Consider the following 19545-nt stretch of genomic DNA (forward strand, 5'->3'; position numbering starts at 1 on the left):
CAGCGGCAAAAACACAACACGTGAACACAGCTTACTTACATGAACACTGGCCAAATTGGTGCCACATGTATACAGACGGAACCTTTGATCCGGGTACAAAACGCACAGTTTTCGGCACCCACACATCACAGCCCTCAACAAAACATCAACCATACAGACTCCCCATTGGCGGATCCAGAGGGGAGGGGGGGGGGGGTGGTGGTGGTAAGGTGGTGTTCTATAGAGGCTGGAATAGACGAATATCCGCCATTTTGATTTTATGTCGACATCGAACACCTGGCTGACCTCATTTCACAGGGATTAATGACCTTGTACTGAGCTGACCGTAGGGAAATTAATGTTATTAATGTTAACGGAACTTTCCCAGTAAAAGAAAAGATTTCAATAAGGGATATGCTATTTATCAATTTACGCTGGAACCCAAACGCATAGAAGGGAACTGTTTGAATACCTTTAAACAAGGCAACCTTCATTTGGAGTTACATTTTAAGTCAGCGCTTCCGGAAGGTATCAACTGTCTCATTTAAAGCGAGCATTAGTTGATTTTTAAGTGAACGAAGCACGTAACATTAGCAACACCATGAATTCACGGCAACTACAATGCCGCTTGAACAAAGACACTGTTCCTAAAGGGATGTAAATCAAAGTGCTTGCTGCCGATCAGTTACCACGGACCATATCCCAGATCCCAAATGATACATTTTAAATAACCAAGCCTCTCATCAACCTGGACAACACTGGATAGCTATTTGGATGCAAGATTCAAAACACACACAAAAATTTGACAGTTTGGGAAGAAAGCCTGAGTATTATCAAAGGACATTCCACACATTCCACAAAGGAATGGTGCTTCTTTCCAACACAATACACGGACACTTCAAAGTAAAAACAGTAAAACTTGTGGACTGTATGCTTTGTTTTATGTGATGATGAAAGCCAAAGGACATTCACTGAATGATATTCTCGATCATTTTACTTTCAATCCAAGGTTAAACGATATGCTAGTGTATAGATATGTGTCTTCATCAAACTGAAAAATGTACAGACTGTGGATATCTATATAAAGGACAGAAACGGTGATGTAGCTTCATTTAGCCATGGACCAGTGATAGTGACACTTCACTACCAGAAGGGATGCCATGCTTAGACATCTCAGGAATCGGCACAGACGACCAACGCAGCCACCACCACCACCACCACCACCACAAGCACCACAAGCACCACCACCACCACCACAATCACCACCACGACCACCACCACAAGCAACACCACCAGCACAAGCAACACCAACACCAACACCACCACAAGCACGACCACCACCACCACAAGTACCACCACCACCACCACAAGTACCATCACCTATGATGCAACCAGTGCAACCACATTCTTCAGAAAGTACTACCCAGTCTTTGGAAGAATTTAGACTAATACACCCATTCACCATGATTGTCTCAGGGCCCACCTCCTGTGGGAAAACTTACTTAGTGAAGCAGCTTTTAGAACGGATGAACATTAAACCTTATCCTGAACGTATTATATTGCTCTACAAACGATGGCAGCCCTTGTATAACACCATTCAAACCTGTATTTACCCCTTTGTCGAATTTCATCAATGCATTCCTTCTGATCTCGAAAAGGATCAGTTTCTGGACCCCAGTGTTGTGAACATGGTTTTCCTTAATGTTGACAGCGAGCAAAGATCCATGCATTACAGATCTGTTTACGGAAGGAAGTCATCATCGTAATCTCTCAGTGATAGCCTTGAACCAGAATTTGTATTTCAGTAAGGATCCCACACAATGCATAAACTGTCATTATCTGCGACTTTGTCTCAATGAATTCAGTTTAAAAGGAGGCATCCAAGCTAGGACCATTCAGTCTGAGTTAGACTTTCAGCGTGAGCAGACGTGTGAAGAAAACCTCCCAACAATGCCATCTTGTGATGACTGTGGACTCATGTTTAAAGACGTGCAGGATTTGCAAAACCACAGACGAAAACTGGTGTCCCGAAAAGTCCTCAGTGGGTCCACCTGGAATACCCCAAGTTAAAAGGAAGTGGGAGGAAGATGACAACTTTTCTGCTGTGAAGAGATCAAGGCCTCTGCCAGATTGTGACTATTGTGGTCAAGTGTTTAGCAATAACCACAACTTACAATAATTTACAAAGACATTTACACGATAAACAATGTCCTGAAATGGAAAATGATGGTGATGATGATGAATCGTTAAGTGATGTCACACAAAACAACAGAAAAAGGTGGCTGATGTCGAAGAGCAAGGTATAAGACAAATGTATTCCCGTACATGTCAGCTGAATAAAGACTTTTTGGATGAGAAACGACAGCTGTTCATGGAAAGAGGTTTAAACGAAGACATGATACAAGCCAAACTGAAGAAATTTATCTGGAGCACATTTAAAGGGATGTAAGCAGGATTTATTACTTATCTGTATCATATGCAGTGGGGTCCAAAGGCACAAGGAATACTGAAACAAGTACAAGACACGAATAATATGTATCATGATGTGTTTTCCAATCTGTACAAATGTAAGTCTTGGGTGGAAGGCTTGACTGAAGATGAAGACATAACATCTGATGTAGAGAGAGTGAAGGACAGGACGTTGAGGAGGGGCAATAAGACAATTCACAACAGATGTAAAGTAGACTTCTGGGAGCGCTCCTATCCCGTAGTTCTACTCGTTTGAAACGGAGCTAATAAAAAGAATGAAATCAGTATATCTTGTTTTTTGTCATGTATACCGCGTTAGGATGGGAAAACCACATTAACATGGTGCACCTAGTGGCAGCAAGATGCTCCCCGGGGAGTTTAGAATGGTAATATGGCTGTGATTGACATCCAAGGAAAAATGTACCAGCGCTTTAAGCATGCATGCAGGATGGACTACAGTGCTATATAACTACCCATATAATAATAACATACACCACTGTGTTGTCATTCATACATTTATGATTACTCTTTCATACTAACACTATACAGTACAACCAGAAATTATTGAGAATTTAAGATTGTAATTTTTTATATTTTTTCACTCATTACTCACGTATAAAATGTGAATATTAGCAGCACATAACTCCAGATTCAAAGGCAGGTGAACAGTTAGTATGTTGTCAAGTCACCATGGGCAGCAATGCAGGCTTCAATGTGGCGGGGCATACTACTGATCAAAGAAGTTAGAAAGTCGTGGTCCATGCTGTCCCAATATTGGACCACCACTTCTTTCATTTCAGCAAAATTTGTCAGATTTTTCTTATTGACACTTTCCTTCATAAGTCCCCAAACATTTTCTATTGGATTTAGGTCAGAGCTATAGCTTGGCCAATCAAATAATGTCATAATTTGGGACCGAAACCAGGCCTGTGAATGCTTTGAATGATGTTTTGGGTCGTTGTCCTGCTGGAAAATCCAAAAATTACCATAGAACACTTGAGCAGATGGAAGTAAATGTCCCCCGAGAATATCTGTGTACCGCTCACTGTTCATATTCCATTCAAATAGACAGAGGGGCGTTGCCCCTAACACAGATATGCCACCCCACACGTTTAATTTCGGACTGTACTTTGGGCGCTGATACAAAGGTTTTTCAGTTTGTTTGGCCCAGAATTTTAGTGTATTAGGAAACAGCCACACAGAACTTTCATCTGAGAAAATCACACTGTCCCAGCTGTAAGCACCAGTTCAACCTTCGCTCCTTTTGTTCAGATTTCATGATCGGTGATGGAATTCCTCGACTTTTCTGCTAACCTATTGAATGCAGCTCAGTTCTTATTGTCTCCTTACAGACAGCCACAGTTCCTCTACCAATCATATCCAGCCTTAAGTTTTCTAAAATCCTTCTTTTGTTTATAGAAACAAGAATACCAAGCTGCCTCCTGTCACTGACAGTCAATTTTCTGGGCCTACCTGAGCCTCCCTTGTGCTCAATGCCATATCCATTTGCAATATTTTTCAAAACACGATAAACAGTGGACAAAGGGATGCCTGTTCTACTTGAAATCATTTTAGCTGATCTGATGTCCTTGTTATAATACTCTAAAATCAACTTCCTCCCTCTCTAATTCATCCATACTGAGGATCACTGAAAATGTCGTCTGCTAGCAAGTAAACAAAGGGGGATAACTCTTCACAAACTAATGAAAGAGGATTAACGGAGTTGTCACTCTTAAATGAAACCAAGCACTTGATAGCTGGTCAAAGTTGTTTATACCAGAAATCCAATTAAACATATTCCTAAAATTCTCAATAATTTCTGGTCATACTATACAATTATACCCCATTCCTGATGGAAGTTTAGATGAATTCCATGAAAGTTGCATTCCTAAATAGGTTGGGAAGCGCACGTACAATCTCCATGACGAGAACGCACATTTCTTCAGTCAAAGCAGACGCTCCCTAGCTAGTGTTGATTCTAACGAGCATGTAGCATTTTATTTATGGATGTTTTTTTGTTTTACAAGACATCAATTATTGTCTTATAATGATGCATTTATTCAATACAAAATCATACTATGTAGGGAGTAATTCATGGGCTGCTAGTTCCACCATATTAACATAGGTTGTTTACACTCGCGAGAAATCTCCAGGCTAACTGTCGACAGAATCTTGACACGCCCTCCCCCTGCCACAGCAGTAGCTTGTGGTCAGTGGTCCAGTGAGATCGATAGTTGCTCTACGCTGATTGGTCAAAAATAATGGCGTGATGTCATGGTGTGATGCTATGATGTCACGCCGGATCGGTTTTCCCACGGGTGGGGGTGGGGGGGGATGTGCGCGGTCATTGCCCCCTGTGAAATGAGGTCAGCCTGGTGTTCAATTAGGTCACCAAAAATCAAATGGAAAATTTCAAAACAAAACATCTTTCTAAAGGGGCAAAGTAAAAATATACCAAAATTCAAATTTGGAACCAAAGAAATCTAATAAATATACACTCAAAAATAAAAAAACTAACATAAATCTAAAAATATTGACAGGGCGATAACCAAATTAAAAAATAGGTCAAACAAAATTAAATTACCACCTACATAGAATTTAAAAAAGAGTCCCACTGCAGCGAAGCACAAACGCTTGAACACGTCCTACTACACTGGATACATTACCACAACACAGAATGGTGCTCCAGAGTTCACTGGACACAAACACACACCTAACTCTACAAACGTTCCTAAGCCCACTAACATACACTGGGTGATGGGGTAGCCTAGTGGTTAAAGCGTTCCCTCGTCACGCTGAAGACCCGGGTTCGAATCCCCACGTGGGTACAATGTGTGAAGCCCATTTCCGGTGTGCCCCGCAGTGATATTGCTGGAATATTGCTAAAAGCGGCGTAAAACCAAACGCACTCACTCACTAAATAACACCCAAACCTTCAAACGCTCAGGTATATGTCTTTTCAAAACTGTCCTCCTAGGTCGCATATAATCCCACATAACCAATTATTTATAGTGCTAACATGAAAATACCATACGAAAACAAAGCAAAAACTCAATCAAAAAGTACTAGATAAAACATCAAATGGCCAGGCGGGTCCGTGTGCGAAATACGCATTATTTCGGAGCGCACGTAAAATCTCCAAATTATCATCATTCTCATCATCATCATCATCATCATCATCATCATCATCATCCACCATCATCATCATCACCATCATCATCACCATCCTATCAACACACTCGACCTCACAATATATATTGAAACATCTCCATCACTGATTATTGACTTACGGAATTCTCCATTATATTTTAAGATTAGCTCTGTTGTAGAACTCTATTAATTATGTCAGATAATGCCATTACAGAAATATATTATTTATTATGTATATAGTGTATTTGCATGTACATTGTTATGCATATCTGTCATTATTGAATATGTAAGTGGATTATATGTGTTGTTATTGTTTAGTTGTGTGTATCTTGCACTCAAGTACGGACACATTAAATGTATTAAACGGACACATTAAATGTATTAAACATCATTAATATGCTGATAGCGAACTAATACAAACAGTTGGTTCAAGTGCAAATATCATTTGCATATGATTTATATGACGACAGCTGAGGTATAATTGAGATATGTTTAAACAGTATGGGTAAGAATGGTTCCCGAATGATTATTATATGATGTTAGGTTGAACGAAGACATTTATTGTTGTTATGTACACAAGCGATACCATTTGATATGCTTATTCCCCCATCGAGATGTGTTTATAAGACTATTGTTTGAATATATTTTATGTATATGTATTTATAATAACACACTTGTCCTCACAATAAATATTGAAACATCACCTTGACTGATCATTGACTTAAGGAATTCTACATTCTATTTTAAGGATTATAACTTGTTATGGTGGTGGGGTAGCCAAGTGGATAAAGCATCCACTCCTCACGCTGAAGACACGGGTTCGATTCCCCACATGGGTACAATGTGTGAAGCCCATTTCTGGTGTCCCCCGCCGTGATGTTGCTGGCTTATTGCTAAAAGCGGCGTAAAACTATACTCATTCACTCAATCACTTGTTATCCCATAGGGGCGGTGAGGTAGCCTAGTGGTTAAAGAGTTGGCTCGTCACGCCGAAGACCCGGGCTCGATTCCCCACATGGGCACAATGTGTGAAGCCCATTTCTGGTGTCCCCCCGCCGTGATATTGCTGGAATATTGCTAAAAGCGGCGTAAAACTAAACTCAGTCAGTCAGTCAGTCAGTTATCCCATAACAAGCCGGGTAACAGAAGGTTACAAGTCAACGGTGGCGGATGGACCATAAAGGCTACTTAATTGGTGTTTCTTTGACATCGAACAAGAGCAGAAAGGCAGCACTATCCAGCATTCTGCAGAAGAGAACTATTACGTTTAATAATTGAATAAATTAGTCAATTATTACAAAAATAACTGTCATTGCAGATGTTGGTGAGCAAAAAAGAAAGTACCACTTCATGGATAGCAAATTCTGGGATGATACATGCAGCGACGATTTTATGTCGATTTCTGCACTGTGACTTCACACAAGAAATGTAAGTTATATGTGCATGACATGTTGTGATATGCTGAGGTTTAACATCAGGTTATATGTAGCGCACATACAACTGCATGAAGGCAGTAAAAGTAACATGTAGCACACAAGTGGTAAAACACACAGGTAACGATGGTAACGATGGAATCTAAGGAAGAACAAAGACGTGACACGTTTATTTGGTACTGATACAAAAAACACCAGATGCTTCTTTTGACCTTCATTGACATGAGGTAATACCTTTGATCTCTGTTGGTCAAGGGCTTGTAAAGGTTACTTTTTATGCTCGTGGGAGTTTCCTCTAAATGAAGTCCTAATATATGAGCGTCAGTCAAAAAGTAGTCGGCCTCACCTTGAAAATGATACAAATGCAGCTGTGTGTGTGTGTTTTATTTTTCTACATATTATCTGTCAACCTCAAACAAATTGGTTTTGCTATGTTCACGATCCCCATTGTGTTTGATGCAAAATCTGCAATAACTGCATCACAAAGTTTCAGGAATATGCAAGAAACATTTTGTGTGTTTGAGATAGGTAGAAGTCCGCTAGAATCAAACTTAGATATCAAAGTGCATAAAAAAATTTAAAAATTGAAACCGCAATCGCTTGTTAAAGTGACTTCCCCCTTCATGTTTACTGAAACAGCTTAGTTTGGAGACAACACTACCCCCCGCCCCTCCCCTTCAGATGACGTAACCATAAGGACATAACTTATTCGAATGTTTTCACTTATTCATAGAGGATGCCAAGGGTTCAAACTAAATACTGAAAGGTCACACAAGTGCCAGCTCTCAAAATATTGTAAACAGTGCCAGTTTGAATATCTGGACACAATGTTTTTGAAAGATTAAAGTGGGGGTGTCCTTAAAAACAGACCCCGTCTAAATATAAATCAAGCAATCCAAATCTTTGACTGTTCATTATGACGGGAAGTCAGGCATCCAATACTATGTGAACATATTCATACATGTTACCAAAGATTCCAACTAAATACTGAACGGCCCCACAAGTGTCAGCTCCCAGTATGTTGGAAACAGTGCCAGCTTGAATATTTGGACACAATGTTTTTGAAAGATTAGAATGGGGGTATCCTTAAAAAAACAGCCCCGTCTAAATATAAATCAAGCCATCCAAATCTTTGACTGTTGATTATGATGGGAAGTCTTCCAATACCAAACTGAACATTTTTATATGATATTATCTGAGGGCATACCATTATCCAAGAGGTACCAAATGACAGATCGTTTTTCATTTTCTGCATTTTCTTAGAAATATTACGCCCCAATGTGTTGTGATGACTAATATCTCGTTAACCACATTACCAACATATGTGAAATGTTGGATATGGCTCCGCTAATGATTCCTTCAAAATCAAATGGAAGCTTAAGCCATTCAAACATTGGACATCGAGAATATAGTTACTATATAGTGACAACTTTTTGACCGACCCTCGTACTGGGTTGAAGGGATTTGGTCTTTGCATTATGCATACATACCTCTTATCACTTGGTTGTTGTCACTGCCGACATGTAAGAATCTCCATCAAAACGTTCCTAAATGGAATACAGCATATGCTTATATCTCATAATTTTGAAAGTGTTATATCTAACATTATTGTCTACTTCTAGTGTTGTGCAAATTCAAGCTTCTGTAAATGATGACAGGGTCGGGAGTTGAACACTTCAACATTTTGACACACATCCAACCCACACTATGGCATGTACAGACATTACGAAAGATGTGTTCCCTTAAAGGCACAATTTCACACATTTTCGAAAATGACCTATGTTATATACTCGATGTCATTAATAAAGGGTCAAGCTATTGGTCACTATTTCTAAAAAGTTGTAAAGCTTCGTTTTTGTTTGCAATATATACAACTGAATGTTTTACAAACTTTTGGAACAGGATGAAAAATCACATCAGGCCGTTGAAATGTCATTATTACGTTCTTTAACGTCCGATACATTCTATTGCAAATGACACACTTTTTATTCAAATTGGCAATTTGGAAATCAACCTGCCCGCAATATCTACGATTTACAAATCCCTCTATCAATGGAAAGTGGAGGAAAATGCACGTGCATTGATGCTTTTTAACTGCCGTGCACTGTTCAGGTACGTGTTTGAAATCGCAGCTTAAAATGAGATGGTTTTTTTTTTTTACACTTGCTGGAAGGAGTCAGCCTATAGGCTTTTGGGAATCTGGTCAAACTCAGCGACAGGTTGCTGTCACTAATACGAGTCAGAGAGGTATTGGTAGATTGTGGCAGAGATTGCAAGCCAATGGGTGCGTGAAATATGCACGTCGGCCAGGTCGCCCCAGAGACTGTCCGAGATGATGGGCACATGATTAACACTACGTTATGTAACAGATTCCTTAACGCGGCAGATCTTCAGACAGACCACTTCAATGTTAACAAGGTAAGGATGTCCAGGAGCACCGACCGGTAATACTTCATTATACAGCTTGTATTAGGAATCTAAAACGCACCTCCCTCGAAAGCATTTCGCGATTACGCAAGATAATGAGGTAGCTGGTCACGTGGTCGCGTGACGTCATACCCGAGAGTCGCTACATCAACACACGGAAAATACAGTGGTACCGAGCCTGTTCGCTTACTGAGGTCTGCTTTTAGTTTAGCAAATAAATCAGTCCACGAAGTCAAACCTGGATTTGGATGGCATACTAGATACAGATAATATCACATACATGCAACATTTTCAATTTGAAAGTATTTCTAGCTGCAAGACCGAGAGGAATATTGACGACGATTCCACCAGTTGACAACATACAGCCATGGGACGATCACGACTATGTTTTAAATAGACGTACTGCAGACTGGTATGCAAGCCACTTGCCTATCACATGTTCATGGAAAACTGATTAGATACTGAATTAATTTTTCCGCGGTCACGGTAAACTTTGCAGTCATGATAACGGCAATGTTCGATCAATGTGCTGAGCCTGTCTTCCGGTATACATCGGTATGGGAAGGTAAACACTGAAATAGTTACGTTCGAGGTTCATGATTTTATGAAGGTTATTAAGTAACTTTCAGCTTTATTTAATAAAATGCGTCTCCTGTTAAATTTGTCCGTAAAGGTTTAAGTATGGTGATAATCTTTTCTATGAAATACGTACCGTTACGGAAGTCGATAAGTTCGATCTTACTCCTGTATACAGTAGAGGAGTACCCTAAATTCGTTAGTGTATGTTTCCGGAGAAGTCGGCGTATCGTCTCTGATGGCCTCAGACCACAATTATTTTCCCTATTGGCTATGTACAGTTACATGCCAGTCTACCATAATAAATATCGGTCGTAGGCTGTTTTCCTGTTGCATGCTGACCAACCTGCCACTTGTCACTTAACCAGCAAAATATCGGCCTGGGTCGACCACCTCAATTTTGCTGTATCCACTGTCAACTATGGTCACCGGAGGTTTCGAGCCGGAAACACACTAAACAACCTTGAACTTGGGGTCAAATCATGGAAGGCTGGTGCCAATACCATGTGCAGATTGTGGACCAAAAAAATTTTGCAATAAAGTACAATGTCTCACCTTTCATTTAAGCTACCACAAATCACCCTGAGAAAATTAGCACAGACAGAACAGCCCATTTAAACAAGGCACTATATTCTCCTATTTTGCTTCCGGGTCATGGTAAAAGTAAAGGGGGGTAACTGTGGTCTGAGGCCTATCAGGACTAAAAGAAATCTGCAAATTAAATAAAACTTCATCAATACTAAGACCAGACACTATGTAAGGCTCACAAAAAATTTGAAAGCCCTCACTCATACACAACTTGACTTATACCCCTTGCAAATCATGCTGTACCTCTGGCATTTGAGTGTTCATTTTTGGCATGAATTCATTTGAAATACAATTCTATTTTGTATATAACTCCATAACCACAAGGAAATTGACCAAAACATCAAGTGTCCCTGTTTTGTTATTGCATATACTATCTAAACACACCAGTTCAGTCTGGTAAAGAATTTTTTTCAATTTTTTGTTTATTTTTATATACATACATGCATTTTATACTAAAATAATTCCATTAAAGTTCATATTTAAAAATAAATTAAAAAATGAAACTGTTAAATTTATATTCATTAGAAAGCCCTATCTTTTTTCAATAAATTGATTGGCAGCTCAAGAAGCTGTGTACAGCCAGTCAAGTGCAGTGAGTCACCAGGCGTCACCACTCTCACCAGGCCAAAGCCAAAGTGTCAATCTGTGTGTATAGCTCAACTGCATTATGACGTCATAATGGTTTACAGTTATGACGTCATAATGCTAATACCCTGTGACGTCATAATTGTAAACCATTATGATGTCATGCAGCTTGCAGTAAGCTGAGAATCATCACACTGTACACAGTTTCTATCATTAGTTCAGTTGAGGACAATCACCATGAAAGGTGACCGCAAGCGAATAAAGTCACATTTCAGCCAAGGCCATACTCCCTGGAACAAAGATCTCACCCTTGAATCAGAAGAGTGTGAAAGTGCCTCTCCACCCAAGATACCCAGGACTGTGACTAGGTTCAGTGCAAAAGACTTCTCCCTGGTCACCAAGTCAAGGCTGGTTGGAACTCAGCTGTCAACGCCTGACTGCGAAGGTATATCTACTTCAGTGATGCTTCTGCGTCCTACTTCAGCCAGCAAGCTTGACCTGAAACAAGAGTATAGCAAACATGACTTGCAGGGTATGCGACTAGTCGACATTGAAAAGGTGGCTGATGTCATGGCCATCACGAAGCTCCTGCGGCTGCATCGCTCAACATCAACTAACTGTGATGACCCTCAGCTGCACATAGCCAATGAGAGAAAATGGGGTATGTGTTGGAAAATAACACTGAAATGTGTCATGTGTGACTTTGTAGCACCCGAAATGAAATTGTACAAGGAAATCCAGATGGGTAAACCTGGACCAAACCCAGCAGCACCTAACGTCGGACTTGCCTTGGGTCTACAAGACACACCCATAGGAAATAAGAGAGCGAGGCTGATTATGGCCAACATGGACATTCCACCTCCATGCAGGAGCAGTATGCAAAGGACCTCAAACAAGGTGGCTAAGGTTGTAACTGAACTTAACACTAAGGATATGGCTGAAAAGGTGGAATTAGTGAAGGATGTTAATCGAAAGAGGGGTACAAAGCCATGTGAAGTGAACATTGCAATGGATGGCCGATACAACTCGACGACAATAGTAAGCAGGAAGAAGCCAGGGCAGAATGCATCACAAGCAATCGGCATCGCTTGCGAAACTGTAACCGACAATAAGTTTATAATCAGTGCTTCATTCCAGAACAAGCTCTGCTGGACTTGTGCCTGGTTGAAAGGAAAGGGCATGGATGTGAAATGTCCAGGGGGGCACCCAGACTGTACTGCAAATATGTCGGCTTTCACTCCATTGTCTGAGTTCAACATGGGACAAGACATTGGAAATCAGCTCGCACTACAGGGTGTGTTTATAAAGTATGCAACTACCGATGGGGATTCCAGGTGTGCAGATGGACTAGACAAAGCTCTGAAAGTGTTGGACCCAATGTGGAAGGTGCAAAGACTAGCTGACCCGACCCACTTGGCTCAAGGACAGTTCCGACAATGCTACAGAGCTGATTTTAACCCAGACATGTTCCCTGGCACTGCACGTACACAGAAAATCGAAGCAAAGAAGGTCCTGAGTCAGGATGTGAAAGCACGGTGCAGCCTTATACTAAAAGAACTGATGAAGGATCATGCTGGCGACATGAAAACACTTAGTAGCATGTTACCTCGAGTGCTCGAAGCTACCCTGAAGTGCTACAGCGGCGACTGCTCCAGGTGTGCCCGGTACTCAGTTGTGTGTCGAGGAGGTGTAACAAACAGCTGGTGGCAGCGCTCTATGTTCCTCGGCTGCAACAATATTACACATTTCAACATGGATGACAACGATAAACACTTACTTCATGAAATTCTCAAAATGAAGCTAAGTGTTGAAGTTGTTGAACAAATGAAATTCTACACAGACACCCAGAAATGTGAAGCCGCCAACCGATCCCTGAGTATTTCTTTGCCAAAGAATGTAAACTTTTCAAGGAATATGATTGGGAGGGCTTCCTCGACTATTCACAGGCTCAACAATGGCCTTGGGACATCATCAATCGACAAGTGCCACCATTCTGGAGTCAAACTCTCAAGTCGGGCTGTGCAGTCACTTGAGCAAATGGACAAAGAGGCTGCCTATCACAAAGAATATGAGAAAAGTCCTAGTGTTGTCAAAAGGAAACTTGTACAGCACGGAATCAAAATCTGTGAACATTTAAAGTCTAAACAGACCGACAAACACAGTGGGGACTACAGAAAGGGCCAATTAGATCCTGTGCCATGTTTCAACAAAAAACATGAACATTCCTATTCAAAATGTGCAGTAATGCTGCAGAACTTTATAAGCTAATTACTTGCTTATGTTACCAACTTTGTGCAAATTTATGTTTAAATACATCTCTCAGCTTTCCGCGAATCAAGTATAATACCATTGAAACGGAGGTATTATCATTAGTACACTAGTGTACAAATAAAATTTTACTATATTATATGATATAGTATTTTTAACATACTTTGTCTTTGTTATTGTGTTCATCTATAGCTTCAATTCCAAAAGGCAATCCGGGAATGGTGCATGCCCTTTACACATACCCCTGTTGACACAGGCCACTCTGTCTGCATTGATGCTATGTTGAGCAGACAGGTGTCTTCAAAAACTTATCTCTATACCTTTTGAAAAAGGCTTGAATATTTGACATTTTAGGTAATACATGCATGAACAAGGCACGTGCAGTGTAGTGATACATACATTCACCATTATGGAACGAATATGACTAAATATGATGCGTCCGCTCACTCACTAAACAATATGCATTCAGAAAATTGAAATAAATTCATTAAAAAAATTTAAAAAATTATTTTAAGTTGAAAACACATGTATACATATTTCAAATGTTCCTGCCAATACATATGCGAAGTTTCAAGACAATATTTTGAAAAATAACAGAGATATAGCAAATTAAACACTTGCACTACCGTCACCATATCAGGCCTCAGACCACAATTATTTTCCCTATTGGCTATGTACAGTTACATGCCAGTCTACCATAATAAATATCGGTCGTAGGCTGTTTTCCTGTTGCATGCTGACCAACCTGCCACTTGTCACTTAACCAGCAAAATATCGGCCTGGGTCGACCACCTCAATTTTGCTGTATCCACTGTCAACTATGGTCACCGGAGGTTTCGAGCCGGAAACACACTAAACAACCTTGAACTTGGGGTCAAATCATGGAAGGCTGGTGCCAATACCATGTGCAGATTGTGGACCAAAAAATTTTGCAATAAAGTACAATGTCTCACCTTTCATTTAAGCTACCACAAATCACCCTGAGAAAATTAGCACAGACAGAACAGCCCATTTAAACAAGGCACTATATTCTCCTATTTTGCTTCCGGGTCATGGTGAAAAAGTAAAGGGGGTAACTGTGGTCTGAGGCCATTTAAAATGTCAATTGTGTCAGAGCTTTTAATATGTGCCTTAACCTTGTCAATCAGAATAAACAAGGCGTCACGAGGCTATAACGTATGTAGAATCTGTCAGTGGTCTTGAATAACACGCGGCCTGCCTTTAGAATCCCCGGCCAAATATGCGCAGTGAAATCAAACATATTTGTATCTTTTTGCTTCAGAACATTGTTCACTTTACGGCTGTCCCAATTCTTAACCATGACGTTGCAATACTGTTGTACAAATGTGTTATACCGACACGCTCGGTTGTGTTCCCATGACGACAGTGGTCAGACTGGCCTGACATTTGTAAGGCTTCAGTGCAGTGTTTGTTTACATCACAGAAATATACAAATTCATTTCATCGGGGACTTTAGGGGACGCTCACGGTGAAATGCTCGCTCTTATTTTGCACACAGAATAGGAAAGCGACCATTTTGGTTTCTCTACGATTGATTTGGTCAGGAGCAACTTAGACTTTGAATCTTAACTTTACGATTGACTTGGGTAAGATTGGTTAGTGGAACGGTATGCCGATCGTAACGTCACGCTAAGATTGGGATTTTAGGGGTTTACGATTGGCCTAGGGCTAAGATCGGTTAGTGGAACGGCACCCTGTACAGTAACCTCCTTAACAGCTGATAATAGATATAATAAATAAATATAGATGCAAAAGAAAGAACTGACAAATTCTTATCTATCTCTTTAACTGTCAGCTAGTGAAAAAGAAAATTCTTCATTGTGTTCTAGTAGTAATGTGTGATCAGTCCCAAAGAAAGACTATCGATCAAATCAAGAAACCAGCACACAAAAATTAAAGCAAATAATTTATTTGCATACAAACTGTTTATGACAAATTAATGAATACAGTGTGTACTCCAACATCATGAAGGCAAAGACTTGCGTGTAGATTAACTGGATGGACTTGTAAAAGCCTAAGAAAACAAGATTGCTCTCCAATAACACCAGATGACACAGTGGTGACTGCAATTTGGAAACATTTACCATCTGAACAAGTCCAGGATTCAAACAGACGAATACAATAGACCTTAAGACATCAGGCACAACTGGTTTCAGTTCACACCCTAGACACATATACATGATTTCATTTTATGTCTTAATGTCAATGAATTCACCAGTTCCTGTTTACTAGTTATAAATGAAAGTGTCTGGCAGAATATCCAGGAAAAATAGGCTGTTGTGTCCTGCAGGTGTCCTCCCATTACGCAGACAGGCAGTTCGCAGACGCCTTAAAACAACAACATTTACAGTTCAATGAACAGATTAGCTACTACCCGTTACCTACACATTATAATGGAATAGTCCAAATACTCAAGAAGAAAACTGAAGCTGTATTATTTACTTTGAAAGATGTCCGAAAAGACATTTGGATTTTGAATGTTGCTGCAAAAAACACCAAAAAAACCAATAAAAACAAAACAAACTTGATTTTTTATAAACATTCTGCTTTAACCTTCTGGTCTAACGGGAGTTGGCATCATCATATTGAAAACATTGTCAAAATGACATCTAAAATGATTGGAGCATTTCAGAAATTAAATTTCCGACTGAACAGAACAACACCAGTTTTTCCTCAGGATTTACTCCCACCTGTAGTAGGCAACCAGATAAGTTATGAATTAAGAAACTCCAATAATTTTAGTCGACCATGTACAAGACTGAGGTACTCAACATCATCTTTTATTCCATCAGCAGTAAATATGGACTAATAATCCTATAGCTATTAGGAATTGCAACTCTGTTGCATCATTTGAATTTCATATCCACGTGAAAGAAAAGTGTGCACCTAAATATTATTCATATGGAATAAAGAAGTTAAATGTTTTGCACACAAGATTAAGATATATATGACGAGTACAGTTAATTATAATTTATTTAGAATAAATATAAAAAAGTGTCTCATCATGTCAATGTGGCCATGGATGTGAGAATGTTTTTCATTACTTCCTTGACTGTCCATTGTTTACTGATCAAAGTAAACTGGTAAAATCTTTAGAAAGTATTGTTAAAATTAGAACATTGACTGGTCTTAATCTTATCTTACATGGCAATGCAGGTTTCTCAATAACTGAAAAGCAGAATGTTCTCAAATATGTACATATCTCTCTGCCATGTTTCTTCAAACTCTGTGAATAAATTTTACATTGAATTAGAGACATTTTGTAACACAATTTCAGTATATTTTGTTTTGGCAACCATAATAATAATTTTCTTTAAAATCTGCACTAAAAAAGTAAGTACTTTTGTCTTAACAAAAGCTGAGAGGGAAAATAGATATGATGATTAAAAACCAGTGTCTTTGCAAACAAGACTTAGTGTTGACTCATTAGTTTGGGAAAAAACATGCAGTAATAGGAACAGTGTGGGTCTTTTCAAACTGGAGTGCACCAGTTCAACCAAAGATTATTGATTGTCTGAATTATATTTACCATGTGTTGGTTTCTTGTTCACTGGCTTGACCTCTTGGTTTAGGCTTAGGGGTAGCTGATTGCCCAGTTGGGTTCTCCAGTCTTGGTCACTTCTAGGGTATTTAGGTTGTTTTCATTGATGTGAAATGCTGCCATGTACATCCTAAAAATAGCATTAAAGTAGCATTTTTACATTTGCCAAAAACAAAACTCACAAAGAAATACATTATCTGAATGAACATATTTCCCTGATTTCCCATTTTTGAAAGTGGGTTAAAAGTTATACCTATATACACAGCTGCCATGATGTTTTTACAAGGGGTCCATAAATACCTAAGTTTTATGCTAGTGCAGAGCAGTCATTTTCATTTTATTTATTGTACATTGCCTTAAAGAGAGAAAGAGTGAGAGTCAACATTTTAATCATGCCCTAACACACACACGCACACACACACACACACACACACACATACACACAATTCACATACCCATTTTAACATGGCAAGGGACCAGTCCCTGGTGGATAATTATCTGATATGACTCATTTTTAATTATGTTTTAATAATTATGTGCTCTCTCTCACCTCCGCACCCATATGTTGCAAGTTCTCATTTGTCCATGCCCACCCCCATCCCAATCCCTCCACACACACTCACACAACACACCCGTCTCGGGAAATAGATGGCTTGGCCCTTCTGAACAACAGTCACACTAACAATAACAGTGGCGGTGAAAATATATCTCTGATCGAAAATAGGACATGAGCGCAAACTATGACGTACTTTTTCATCAATTATTGCTTTATATAGCTAGCTACTGGAGTGTTTATGTTGCTCCAAAACAACTACACCTTAAAACTTACCTGCAACCAACGTCGCTTCCGGAATGCAACTCTCTCGGTCTCAGTCCCAAGTTGACATTTCGGCCTCTGTGTTTGTTTGGAATGTCGAAAGGAATACCCGATATATAGCATCCTTATAAAGTTTAAGTTTTGCCTATTCGTATCCATGTTTCGCCAGAGGTTCGGTCTCTTTCATAGCACTTCTTCGAAAAGTGTAACGAACACAGATGACCGTGCGTGGAGGCGTTCACAGAATCCGCACAACGACAGTAAACAATCTATGCCCTTCCTCTTGTCAAATAGAATTTCTCAGGAAATGTACATCCGTGTTGTTTACGCAGTTGGATGATCATCAAAACGCGAAGTGCAGTGCAATACATAATCACAACAACGCTTCATGCAAAATATTGCGCTTCGTGTCACTTTCAACTCGATGGCGTATACACTACTGAAATGTCAATACACTGAGCGGACTCTCGGGTATGACGTCACACCCACAGACGGCAGACCGCTAAAAATAACAATATGCATACGAGTGGGCGGGGCTAAAGTGGTTTTAGTTTTGGTGCATATTTATAATTTCTACGACTATTTTTCGTATATGGATGGTGCAGATGTGGTATATATTCATGTTTGAATGGCATTATGTAATAAAAAATGCATAGTGTTTAACCTTTTTAAAAATCCTTTAAGTATGCAAGTTGAAATATTTCGTTAACATCAGAGATATCCATAACAGTTTAGGGTAAGGTGTCTGCCGCTTTACTTGTTGCTCATGAGGCTGAACAGTTATGAATAAGATCGCCACAATAGTCGCGATTAGAAGTGCAATTCAACAACGATCACGGGGTCGCCATTTTGTGCCTTCTGCCTCCTTCATCATAAAATGTTTCGTACTACATATACACCTAAAGATAATTATACTCTAAGTTAAAGTCCAAACATTGTTTATGCTACATGGTTGGTTGGACATGGTTACGTCATGACTATATGACTATAATCATATTGTTCACTAATGTTCACCAGTCAACAAAAGAGACAAACTCTTTCTCATAATCGTAAAAAGATGGCAGACTGCACGCTTTCACCCTCTCCAGAATGAATCACTGACAAATAGTGCTGACACGGCGTGCGCGAGAAAAGAGGAGGTTACCCGCTCCACCAGTGAAACATACAACAACCACGTTTCATAGCAAGCCGGATGTTCTCTAGAACACATAATGACGGGTACGCTCTGTACAAGTCCAGCACTGACACAAAGACAAACAGTGTAAATCCATTCGTAACTACTCACCTCTTTCCGTGACCTACAAGAACACTCGTACCTGTATAGTACGCCATTATTGCCAAGAATCGTGGTAAACCAATCAAATTGCGCGTAGTAAAATGTGAAATGAGGTCAAATAGTTTCTTTGCGGTTATCGATTTTCATTATTACTTGAGTGATTATAAAATTATCTCGTTACTGGTATTAGTTAGGGACAAAAGAAACTTACCATTTTCGTGTTGTATTATGAATTAATTGGCGTAGGGAATTGTTGACGCATTTCGAAGCATGAAAATGAGTGTACTTGTTTTGTAGTCTTTATTGGATGAGAGGACTCAAAACATACTATACACAGAAGTAGATGCACATATATATACTAATATAATCCCCCTAATTATTCCTTACTCCAAACGAAGCACCCTTTCTTCATTGA

At 39.6% G+C, this 19545-nt stretch overlaps 1 long non-coding RNA gene across 1 annotated transcript; it reads right to left on the reverse strand.

Annotated features, from left to right (window-relative positions):
- Positions 1 to 6721: 6721 nt before the first annotated feature.
- LOC124257675 lies at positions 6722 to 19410 on the reverse strand. Its single transcript, XR_006893325.1, has 3 exons — positions 19342 to 19410; positions 8522 to 8578; positions 6722 to 6843 (listed from the first exon to the last, which is right to left on the reverse strand). It is a non-coding gene; the product is annotated as an uncharacterized LOC124257675 (long non-coding RNA).
- Positions 19411 to 19545: the final 135 nt, after the last annotated feature.

The sequence above is a fragment of the Haliotis rubra genome, unplaced genomic scaffold, assembly GCF_003918875.1.
Source record: "Haliotis rubra isolate DU_JTF1 unplaced genomic scaffold, ASM391887v1 Scf67, whole genome shotgun sequence".
Taxonomy (NCBI): Eukaryota; Metazoa; Mollusca; class Gastropoda; order Lepetellida; family Haliotidae; genus Haliotis; species Haliotis rubra.